We start from the raw sequence: 13,255 nt of genomic DNA on the forward strand, positions 1-13,255 counted from the left end.
TGCTTAACTTCCAACATGTTCCTACTTTACCCCAAGAAAGTTACATAATATAGCAACATTTCTGTGAACTTGTTCCTACTATATCCATCAGAAATTAACAGACCATAGTCAATTCTGGGCATCCCCAGAACGTTAAATAGCTTATCTGTTCTTCTTGGATTATTGTTCCCCCTTCCTTAATTGCTCTCTACTGCTAGTTCCCCTACATTCTACATTATACCATTTGTTTTACATTTTTCAAAGTTCACATTAGTGGTAGCATATAATATTTCTCTTTTTGTGCCTGGCTTATTTCGCTCAGCATTATGTCTTCAAGGTTCATCCATGTTGTCATATGTTTCACCAGATCGTTCCTTCTTACTGCCGCGTAGTATTCCATCGTGTGTATATACCACATTTTATTTATCCACTCATCTGTTGAAGGACATTTGGGTTGTTTCCATCTCTTGGCAATTGTGAATAATGCTGCTGTGAACATTGGCGTGCAGATATCTGTTCGTGTCACTGCTTTCCGATCTTCCGGGTATATACCAAGAAGTGCAATCGCTGGATCGAATGGTAGCTCTATATCTAGTTTTCTAAGGAACTGCCAGACTGACTTCCAGAGTGGCTGAACCATTATACAGTCCCACCAACAATGAATAAGAGTTCCAATTTCTCCACATCCCCTCCAGCATTTGTAGTTTCCTGTTTGTTTAATGGCAGCCATTCTAACCGGTGTGAGATGGTATCTCATTGTGGTCTTAATTTGCATCTCTCTAATAGCTAGTGAAGCTGAACATTTTTTCATGTGTTTCTTGGCCATTTGTATTTCCTCTTCAGAGAACTGTCTTTTCATATCTTTTGCCCATTTTATAATTGGGCTGTCTGTACTATTGTCATTGAGTTGTAGGATTTCTTTGTATATGCAAGATATCAGTCTTTTGTCAGATACATGGTTTCCAAAAATTTTTTCCCATTGAGTTGGCTGCCTCTTTACCTTTTTGAGAAATTCCTTTGAGGTGCAGAAACATCTAAGCTTGAGGAGTTCCCATTTATCTATTTTCTCTTTTGTTGCTTGTGCTTTGGGTGTAAAGTCTAGGAAGTGGCCGCCTAATACAAGGTCTTGAAGATGTTTTCCTACATTATCTTCTAGGAGTTTTATGGTACTTTCTTTTATATTGAGATCTTTGGTCCATTTTGAGTTAATTTTTGTGTAGGGGGTGAGGTAGCGGTCTTCTTTCATTCTTTTGGATATGGATATCCAACTCTCCCAGCCCCATTTGTTGAAAAGACCATTATGGCTCAGTTCAGTGACTTTGGGGGCCTTATCAAAGATCAGTCGGCCATAGATCTGAGGGTCTATCTCTGAATTCTCAATTCGATTCCATTGATCTATATGTCTATCTTTGTGCCAGTACCATGCTGTTTTGGCAACTGTGGCTTTATAATAAGCTTCAAAGTCAGGGAGTGTAAGTCCTCCCACTTCGTTTTTCTTTTTTAGAGTGTCTTTAGCAATTCGAGGCATCTTCCCTTTCCAAATAAATTTGATAACTAGCTTTTCCAAGTCTGCAAAGTAGGTTGTTGGAATTTTGATTGGGATTGCATTGAATCTGTAGATGAGTTTGGGTAGAATTGACATCTTAATGACATTTAGCCTTCCTATCCATGAACATGGAATATTTTTCCATCTTTTAAGGTCCCCTTCTATTTCTTTTAGTAGAGTTATGTAGTTTTCTTTGTATAGGTCTTTTACATCTTTGGTTAAGTTTATTCCTAGGTACTTGATTTTTTTAGTTGCTATTGAAAATAGTATCTTTTTCTTGAGTGTCTCTTCAGTTTGTTCATTTCTAGCATATAGAAACATTACTGACTTATGTGCATTAATCTTGTATCCTGCTACTTTGCTAAATTTGTTTATTAGCTCTAGTAGCTGTAACATTACTGACTTATGTGCATTAATCTTGTATCCTGCTACTTTGCTAAATTTGTTTATTAGCTCTAGTAGCTGTATCGTTGATTTCTCAGGGTTTTCTAGATATAAGATCATATCATCTGCAAACAATGACAGTTTTACTTCTTCTTTTCCAATTTGGATGCCTTTTATTTCTTTGTCTTGCCGGATTGCCCTGGCTAGCACCTCCAGCACAATGTTGAATAACAGTGGTGACAGTGGGCATCCTTGTCTTGTTCCTGATCTTAGAGGGAAGGCTTTCAGTCTCTCACCATTGAGTACTATGCTGGCTGTGGGTTTTTCATATATGCTCTTTATCATGTTGAGGAAGTTTCCTTCAATTCCTACCTTTTGAAGTGTTTTTATCAAAAAGGGATGTTGGATTTTGTCAAATGCTTTTTCAGCATCTATTGAGATGATCAATTGATTTTTCCCTTTCGAGTTTTTAATGTGTTGTAATACATTGATTGTTTTTCTTATGTTGAACCATCCTTGCATGCCTGGAATGAACCCCACTTGGTCATGGTGTATGATTTTTTTAATGTGTCTTTGGATTCGATTTGCAAGTATTTTGTTGAGGATTTTTGCATCTATATTCATTAGGGAGATTGGCCAGTAGTTTTCCTTTTTTGTAGCATCTTTGCCTGGTTTTGGTATTAGATTGATGTTAGCTTCATAAAATGAGTTAGGTAGTGTTCCATTTTCTTCAATGTTTTGAAAGAGTTTGAGTAAGATTGGTGTCAGTTCTTTCTGGAAAGTTTGGTAGAATTCCCCTATGAAGCCATCTGGCCCTGGGCATTTATTTGTGGGAAGATTTTTGATGACTGATTGGATCTCTTTGCTTGTGATGGGTTGGTTGAGGTCTTCTATTTCTTCTCTGGTCAGTCTAGGTTCTTCATATGTTTCCAGGAAATTGTCCATTTCTTCTACATTATCCAGTTTGTTGCCATACAGTTGTTCATAATATCCTCTTATAATTTTTTTAATTTCTTCAGGATCTGCAGTTATGTCACCTTTTTCATTCATTATTTTGTTTATATGGGTCTTCTCTCTTTTTGATTTTGTCAGTCTAGCTAGGGGCTTGTCAATCTTGTTGATATTCTCAAAGAACCAACTTTTGGTGATATTTATCCTCTCTATTGCTTTTTTGTTCTCTATGTCATTTATTTCTGCTTTAATCCTTGTTATTTCTTTTCTTGTACTTGGTTTAGGATTGGTTTGCTGTTCATTTTCTAGCTTCTTCAGTTGATCCATTAGTTCTTTGATTTTGGCTCTTTCTTCCTTTTTAATATATGCGTTTAGTGCTATAAATTTCCCCCTTAGCACTGCTTTTGCTGCATCCCATAGGTTTTGGTATGTTGTGTTCTCATTTTCATTCGTCTCTATATATTTAGCAATTTCTCTTGCTATTTCTTCTTTAACCCACTGATTGTTTAGGAGTGTGTTGTTTAACCTCCAGGTATTTGTGAATTTTCTAAGTCTCTGATGGTTATTGACTTCTAATTGTATTCCATTGTGGTCAGAGAATGTGCTTTGAATAATTTCAATCTTTTTAAATTTATTGAGGCTTGTTTTATGTCCCAGCATATGATCTATTCTGGAGAAAGTTCCATGAGCACTAGAAAAGTATGTGTATCCTGGTGATTTGGGATGTAATGTCCTGTATATGTCTGTTAAATCTAATTCATTTATCAGATTGTTTAGGTTTTCAATTTCCTTATTGGTCTTCTGTCTGGTTGATCTATCTATAGGAAAGAGTGATGTGTTGAAGTCTCCCACAATTCTTGTGGAAACATCAATTGCTTCCTTTAGTTTTGCCAGTGTTTCTCTCATGTATTTTGTGGCACCTTGACTGGGTGCATAGACATTTACGATTGTTATTTCTTCTTGCTGAATTGCCCCTTTTATTAGTATGTAGTGGCCTTCTTTGTCTCTCAAAACATCCCTGCATTTGAAGTCTATTTTATCTGAGATTAATATTGCTACACCTGCTTTCTTTTGGCTGTAGCTTGCATGAAATATTTTTTTCCATCCTTTCACTTTCAGTTTCTTTGTGTCCCTGTGTCTAAGATGAGTCTCTTGTATGCAACATATTGATGGTTCATTTTTTTTGATCCATTCTGCGAATCTATATCTTTTAATTGGGGAGTTTAATCCATTTACATTCAACGTTAAAACCGTGAAGGCATTTCTTGAATTGGCCATCTTATCCTTTGGTTTATGTTTGCCATATTTTTCCCTCTCTCTATTAATATCCTTTATTGTACCCATACCGAATCTCTTTAGTACTGAACCTTTCTCCAAGTCTCTCTGTCCTGTCTTTGTTTCTCTGTCTGTAGGGCTCCCTTTAGTATCTCCAGTAGGGCAGGTCTCTTGTTAGCAAATTCTCTCAGCATGTGTTTGTCTGTGAAAAATTTAAGCTCTCCCTCAAATTTGAAGGAGAGCTTTGCTGGATAAAGTATTCTTGGCTGGAAATTTTTCTCACTCAGAATTTTAAATATATCATGGCACTGCCTTCTCGCCTCCATGGTGGCTGCTGAGTAGTCACTACTTAGTCTTATGCTGTTTCCTTTGTATGTGGTGAATTGCTTTTCTCTTGCTGCTTTCAGAACTTGCTCCTTCTCTTCTGTGTTTGACAGTGTGATCAGTATATGTCTCGGAGTGGGTTTATTTGGATTTATTCTATTTGGAGTTCGCTGAGCATTTATGATTTGTGTATTTATGTTGTTTAGAAGATTTGGGAAGTTTTCCCCAACAATTTCTTTGAATACTCTTCCTAGACCTTTACCCTTTTCTTCCCCTTCTGGGACACCAATGAGTCTTATATTTGGACGTTTCATATTATCTATCATATCCCTGAGGTCCATTTCGATTTTTTCAATTTTTTTCCCCATTCTTTCTTTTATGCTTTCATTTTCCATTCTGTCATCTTCCAGGTCACTGATTCGTTGTTCAACTTCCTCTAGTCTTGTACTATGAGTGTCCAGAATCTTTTTAATTTGGTCAACAGTTTCTTTAATTTCCATAAGATCATCCATTTTTTTATTTAGTCTTGCAATGTCTTCTTTATGCTCTTCTAGAGTCTTCTTGATTTCCTTTATATCCCGTACTATGGTCTCATTGTTCATCTTTAGTTCTTTGAGTAGCTGCTCTAGGTGCTGTGTCTCTTCTGGTCTTTTGATTTGGGTGCTTGGGCTTGGGTTATCCATATCGTCTGGTTTTTTCATATGCTTTATAATTTTCTGTTGTTTTTGGCCTCGTGGCATTTGCTGAACTTGATAGGGTTCTTTTAGGGTTTGTAGACCTATTGAAGTCCTTATCTCTAATTTATCAGATCTACAGCTTCGTGGAGTACACTTTCTCTAACTAACCAGCAGGTGGCGTCCACGAGCCACCTGTTCTCCACAAGCCAGTTCTCCTCTGCTTAGCCTTTTTGGTGAGTGGGGGAGTGAGTCTCGTGGGGCCCAATTGGTGTACCAAGCTTGCGTGTGTAGTTGGTGTTGCCTGCCCTGTATGTGGGGCGTGTTTCTGGGCAGTCGGGGAGGGGGGGGGTGGCCCTAACAATCAAATCTCCCTGATGATCCTAGAGTTTTAAAGCTGCTGCAATAGTCTAATCCTTCAGTTCAGTCCTGCCACAGTTTGTCTCTGTCACTGACCCACAAGTCCTTGCTATTGGCGTATGGCTCCTGAGACTTGCAAGTGGGCCCGTCTTCCAGGCCGTGCACCCCGGGTCCTTTGTTGAGGGATGACTGTGCTATGTCACAGGTGAGTGCCGTCCCCCCAGGGCAGTTCTTGGCTGGTGGGCTGTGTAGGGAGGCTCCCAGTCTGCTGAAATGATGGCTGAATGGGGCTTTGTTAATTCACACTGCTCCACCTTCCCAACTCTGGGACAATCAGCTGAGGTTGCAGGGAAGGCTAATGTCCACGCCCAGTTTTGTGGTGTGTGCCTGTTATTTGAAGCACTTCCGTCACACTGGGTTGTCTGGGGCAGCTCTGGGCTATGGGGCTGGTGATGGGCAGGAGTGTTTCCTGTCCACCAGGATGGTGGCTGTGAGCGGACACCCCCCTTTTCTTGGGAAGTTGTGGTGTTTAGTGAATTTTCTCAGCCACTGGATTATTGCCTTTTGTCTCAGAGCTCTCTTAGTTCTGCTCTTGACTTGACGTGCCCAAATTGCAATTCTTTGAAGCTTTCTGTATTGGGCTTCTTAGAGTAATTGTTTTAGAAAAAGAAAAAAGGATTAAAAAAAAAAAAAAAAAAAGGGCCCTCCTCAGAGATCTAATGGGTTATTGAAATGCTAATAGACAAAGCAACCAGGGCCATTAAGGAAAGGTCCACAGGGCAGAGAGATCAGCTTTTCTTCGGGATTTGCATATTTGCCTCAAGGCCTGAGCTCCGCTCTTCCCCTTTCTGTGTTCACCAGAACTCCAAAAATCCTCTGCTTTTATTTTGGAGTTTTTCGTGTTATTTTTTTTTTTCTATGCCTGTCTCCTCTCTGCTGGGCTGGCAGCTCTCAGATTCTCTGGTGTCTGGTCTCAGTCTATCTATGGTTGGAGTATGGATCAGTAGAATGAGTTTCCGATAAGGGCTGCCACTGCAGTTCTCCCTTCTCCTTCCCGGAGCTGGCAGCCCCTCCTCCCACGGGACTGAGCCTGGCAGGGAGGGGCGCGGGTCCCCTGGCCGCAAAAACTTACAGATTTCGCTGATCTCAGCAGTTCGACATTTTCATGAGTGTTGTATGAAGTATGCCCAAAGACAGATTGCTCTGTGATGTCCAGTCCACGCAGTTCCTGGCTTTCTACCTACTTTCCTGGAGGAGTAACTAAAACTTACAGCTCACCAGTCTGCCATCTTGCCCCGCCTCTGGCATTAAATTATATATGTATTTGTTTATTCTCCCAAGAATATAAACTCTGAGAACAGAACTTTGTCTCATTTGTCCACTATTGTGAACCCAGCAACCAGATGAGGGCCTGGAAAATAGTCTGTGCTTAATATGGATTTGGTGAATGTCTAACTGCCACAAACAGGTTTTGGAACAAATCTCTCAGTAAGCATACAACTCCACGGAGAAAAGGAGAAGTGGGCAGGCATCAGCACATATTCCAGCCAGGGGAAAGTGTCGATAATTCTAGAGACTCCCATAAGAGGAGTCTAAGATACTCTTAGAGAGTATCTACTGTTAATATATATATATAAAAAATTAAAACATTGACTTCACATCCCCAAAAGTTTCTTCAGATTATCTCCGAAGTATATGTTAATCAGATAGAAAAAAAGCTTAATAGTCAGACTTCTGTCAAAACTGGGACACAAATACAAAATATACTATAAACACAGTATTCCCCGAATAATGCTGAATCAACAGTACCCAAGTCCATGACTAAGATTAATGCCAAAAAGCATTTCATGACAAACCAGAATTTACAAAGTAATTTCAGTAGCAAAATAAAACATTATTTTATATCTGACACATCTGTACTGGGATAAGTGTCCTAAAAATAAAATGCTAACAGTTGGCTGCCATGTTCAGACTTACCCCCACTGCCTTCCTTCCAGCTCTGCCTGCCAACTTTCTTCTGTGTAATTTCTTTGCCCATTAACAGTATTTTGTGGAATCTGCTCCACTGCCAACATGCCGTGTATAAACTTCCCCCAATCTTGCAAATGATCTTTATTCTTGGCTACAAAAAACTGTCTAGAATATCTACATATACCAAAGATACTCAAGACAGCAAATTTCCTTAGAGTGGTGGGATGATGAACTATCGGCAGTGACATTCTCAGACTACAGAGAGCTTTAAACACTGCTTTTGAAGGAGAGAAGACAATGCGTTATAATGTCACATGAATTCCAATAGTAAGGTTTTTATTTTTTAACAGCTCATAATCAAATGACTAAGAAATGGTAGATAGATTTTAAAGTGATTTGCATGACTGTTTCTAAATCATCTTTGTTGAGGCCCAGGATAATTTCCCACAAAATAATTAATAGTTCTCAATCACATCTCATTCTCCTTAATATGTTTTCACTCCTTCAATAACTAGAACAGAGAAGACACATGATGGATATTACCTCAATGAAGAAAGGAAGGAAGGCAGGAAAAAGGGAGGGAGGGAGGGAAGGAGAGAGTAAGAAAGAAAAAGGAAAGAAAGAAAGGAAGAAAGAGGGTGGCGAGGGAGAGAGGAAGAAATAAAGACTAATTCAGAATCTTTAGAAAATTTTTGGTCATATCTAATTACTATCTCTTTAAAACTCATTTATAATGACTTAATTCTCAAGGGAGAGTATGGCTGTACAAACAATTCCATTGAATGATCTTCAAATATATTTAATATTCTGCTAAATATTTGAGGTCCAGTTCTCTATATTATTCATTTCCTTTGCAGATTATTAAATCTTAGCAGAAATTAAAGTGCTTTTAATTAAAGTACATATTGAAAGAGAAAAACTGCCTTCAGAATTGATAAAATAATTTCCAGGAGAAACAAATATTTAGGACATTTTATATTTCAGGGGTATTTCTTTAAGTTGAAATTACAAAAAAGTTAAATGGAGCTTATTTAAAATTATAAAATAAACTAAATTTTAGAAGTTTGGATTTCAGGAATGGAAGAGGACCTACTATAATTTTGCTAAATACATGCATTGTAAAGTGGTTGTCATTAGTAATTATTTGTCATTAACACTGTCATTTGAAATGCCATTAACAGTATTATTAACATTGTCATTAACAAGTCCCAAAGTTCTAATTCATTACAGGAGTCCCCTCCCCGCCTTCCTTTTCCCTCTCTGTCTCCCCATCTCTCCCTCCTTCTCTCTCTCTTTCTCCTTTCTTTCCTCCTTCCCTATCTACACTCCCCCTTTTTCTAACATATATTTATTAATATGTTTTGTCATTTAATCAAAGGCTATTTTATTTTGCCATTATTTAATATTATTGAATACAGTAATTCTGTCACATTGGTTCCAAATATAAACATTTATTTTCAGGATGTGAAATCAGTATATTAAAATATCATATTATCAAATGAAGATATGTATATATACACATAGTTTTTATTAAAGCTTTATTATATGTATATATTCATAATTTATTTTGAAATTATCCTCTATCCCAGATTCTGTGGAGTCATGACAAGCAATAAACCCTCTAATTTTTAAGTATTTAACATACCATTACCGATTTACAGAACGAATAATTCATGCCTATTAAGCAACCTAGAATGTTAGTTGATATTGTAAAATCATTAGAATATTTAATGTTAATAAAATAGGTTATTTCTTTCTCTGAGTAACATTACAGACTTGATTCTTATATGTTTCTATAGATTTCTTAATAAAAGAATAAGTCAAACATCAAATGGAGTTTATAGATTTAATTCTAAATTATAATTTCTGCAATAGATATGACTTTTATAAGAATTTCCACCATCTAAAATAAATAAAAAATAACATTCTGTAAAAGAGAATTTAGGAAATACCCTCTGTTCCTTTTAATTTTGTGACTTAAAATTGGTGCACAGACTCCATGGCTGCTCATCTATGTTTATTTAGTCATTCATCAATCAATCAACAACTAATTCCTGGCATAGTCTGGCTGCACCTGTATTCCAGTTATCAGACTTTCTAGAAGTTAGAAGAATGTTACAATGTAGCAGAAAGAGAATGGGTTATGTGATGAGAATACTTGGTCTGGAATTCCAGCTCAATCATATACTCTATGCAGGATCCTGTACGCTTGCCTAGGGGCTGTATCCATATATGTATTTATTTAGAAAAACATACATGGAAGTGCTTTTGATTAAGCTTGGACATTTAGTGCCCAGGAGCCAGAAATTCTGCCTGACCGCAATGCCCTCAAAATGAAGGTTTGTTCTGCCTGAAATGTCAATCACCCTTAAGAGATTAAGAAATATACTACCTTAATCTGTAAAATGATAATAAAACTAATACTTCACTGAATTGTTGGGAGAAATAAAAGAGATAATATATGTAAATGAATTTGAAAAATCATGAAAAATTACAAAATTTTAGTTGTTAAATTTGTTTTTTAAATGATATACTTTCATTATTATTAAATATTAGGCTCACTGGATTATAAGGAAGCAATACCCACTCTGGCTAATCCAGATAAGATTGGGGGGGTGAGGCAAGAGGGCATTATAAGAAGGAATACGTATAATAGTAAGGTATCAAAGAATAGGGTTTACCTCACAGACAATGGAACTGGATGAACATTTGCTTGCAACTCACATAAATCTTCATTCTACTACTCCACCATTAATATGCCACTGCCTCCTTCTCTGCCCATCCTTTTCACTCTCCCTCTACCAGTTGGCTTCCTTGCCATCTCTTCTGTATGTCTGCTTTACCGTATTAGTTCCATAAAGTGTTCTCTGGACAGAATTCTAGTCCAGAGAGATGCACAAACAAAACAAAACAAAAAAAACAGGGATCAGATAATTTCAGGACAACTGAAAGCTCTGAAAGGTCCCAAAAGGAAAAAAATACTTCTAACTATTCATCCCAGCATAATTCAAGAGTCTTTGACCATGGATTCCCTTTTCCAACAAGACCTATTGACACCTGTAAAGCAAGTGTTAAGAAACTAACTTTCGGAAATGCCAAGATTTCTCTTCACTGGTGCTTTAGCACATACATCAATTGCCTTATTCAAATCAAAGGAATTTTTTAGGATCACTAAAAATAAATCAAATATTAAGTACACTTCAAAAAAGTGGCTTGTGACTATGGATGACCCTGCTTTAATTAATCTCAGTTAATGGAATAGTTACTATATTAAAAAGTAATTGTGAATTGACTACTAGGGGTATAAATGTCCCTGGCAACGCAGGATATGACTCCCAGGGATGAATCTGGAATTGGCATCGTGGCATTAAGAACATCTTCTTGACCAAAGAGAGATGCGAAATGAAACAAAATAAAGCTTCAGTGGCTGAGAGATTTCAAGTGGAGTCGAGAGGTCACTCTGGTGGACATTTTTACGCACTATATAGATAACACTTTCTAGGTTTTACTATACTGGAATAGCTAGAAGTAAATACATGAAACTACCAAACTCCAGCCTAATAGCCTTGACTCTTGAAGACAATTGTATAACAATGTAGCTTACAAGGGGTGACAGAGTAACTGTGAAAACCTTGTGGATCATACTCCCTTTATCCAGTGTATGGATGAATAAGTAGAAAAATGGGGATAAAACCTAAATGAAAAATAGGGTGGGATGGGGGGGTGATTTAGGTGTTCTTTTTTTATTTTTATTTTTTATTCTGACTCTGATTCTTTCTGGTGTAAGAAAAATGTTCAGGAATGGATTGGGGTGATGAATGCACAACTATGGTATGGTACTGAGAACAGTTGATTGTACCCTATGGATGATTGTATGGTATGTGAATATATCTCAATAAAACTGAATTTTTTTAAAAAAAGTAATGGTGAAAACATTTTAATTAAAAAAATAAATAAATAATGGTGAGATAATCACTTCCAAAGTAGTAGTTTTGAAAGTCAAATAAAGGATCTACTTGATCAAAGTTTCCAGCTCATCTCTTTAACACAACCATGTCAAAGCCTGATTCTGACCACTAAGAGGGAAAAGAAAAGAACAAGGCTCAGGTTCCAACCTCCAAATAAATCCAAGGTCAGTAAGAGTCATACAGAAACAAGGCTGGGCCTTAAACACATACAAAATTGTACTGGACAAACCAATAACCAGAAAACATCCCTAGTTCTCCATCTACTACTGACCCATTGACTTCTGTTCCCCACTTCTAGACTGTTCACTTCAAATGTTCTCCAAGTCACACTTAAGGGCATTATGATGATGAATGGTCCAAATGCTTCTCTCTACTTGTACCAGGAACATGACTAGTTCCCTCGGGCAGGTTTTACTTTATGGTTTGCAACATGCTTGTTTCTTCAACCTAGTGGTAAGTCTCCCCAGGCCCAGAACTAACTCAGTTTGTTATGAATTTGAGATGATATTTTCCACATCACTCATAAATCATTTAAAAGCTCAAAGAACTTTTCCATTTTCTAAACTCCACAGATCAAGTACAGCACTCATTACGCCCAGAGGGTGCATCAGTAAATGCTGGAGAACTAACTGTTCTCTACAAAAGAAGAAAGCAACTGCCTGCCCATGGAATGATGATTTAGCAGAAAACCTCACTTCATACGGGAGAATGAGAAAATGCTTTGTGGAAGAGGAAAACAAATTAATTGATTAGATGCACACCTGAAATCATTTGTTTAATGTTCTGCTTCCCATGCTTTACACTCGGACATTTGGGGAATGACTTAAGACCTGGAGGGTCAGAATATGCCTTTCCAGGAGGAGAAAAAAAAGTGGCAAATTAATACTCCATTTTATGTCCCAGATAAAAAAATCCTCAAGACACCTATAAATTGAAAACTTAGGAACTGAGATCCCTCACTACAAGAATTAGGAAAATACATATTTCAAAAGGCAGTGCTGGGTGCTCTTCTGAAAAGATAAGTGCTTAAGATTTTAATTTTGAATTTTAATAGAGCAAAACCAGAAGGTATATTTCTTCACAGGTCAAGCTTCAAACAATGAGAGTTACAAGTTTCAGCCCAAGCTCCAAACAATGGCTCATGGAGAATGAACTGGCTCTGAAAACCAAACCACAGACTCTGTTATACCCTGGAAGCATCCTAAACATTTCAACACCATGTTGACTGATACCGTAGGTTCACAATTGTTTGGCTGAAGGAGTTTATTTCTTAGGGGTTAAGTCCTTTCTTGGTACAAGTCACCTGACTGGTCCATATTGATGGGAGAGGGGGAGGGGGAGGTGGAGGCAAAAGCAGAGGGAGAAAGTGGAGAGGGAGAAAGTGGAGACGGAGAGGGAGAAAAAGTGGAGAGGGAGAAAACGGAGAGGAAGAGGGGAAAGTGGAGGGGAGGGGAGGGAGAGGTAAAGACATCTGGAGAAAACTGTGGTTTAATAAGCCTAGTCTCTGCATATCCAAAGGGCAGGAACCATATAACCAGATAACATACACCCACATACACACATATACACTACACACAGTTTTTAGAAAGTAATGAGATCGACTGAGTAGTGGGGATCGACTGAGTAGTGGGCCCTTCCAAGAAACAAGAATGGAAGGAAACTTGACTGCCTGAAAAGCAGGGGAAAGCATCTTCCTTGAAGACAGACAAGAAGAGGCAATATTAGCCTTCAAAACTGCCTTGCTCGTATATTTGAAGGGAAGACATGAGAACAATTTACTTTCACTTTTATGACTGATATGACTTGATCTTTATTTGCTCAGG

This window comes from Choloepus didactylus, chromosome 16 (assembly GCF_015220235.1).
Source record: "Choloepus didactylus isolate mChoDid1 chromosome 16, mChoDid1.pri, whole genome shotgun sequence".
Classification (NCBI taxonomy): Eukaryota; Metazoa; Chordata; class Mammalia; order Pilosa; family Megalonychidae; genus Choloepus; species Choloepus didactylus.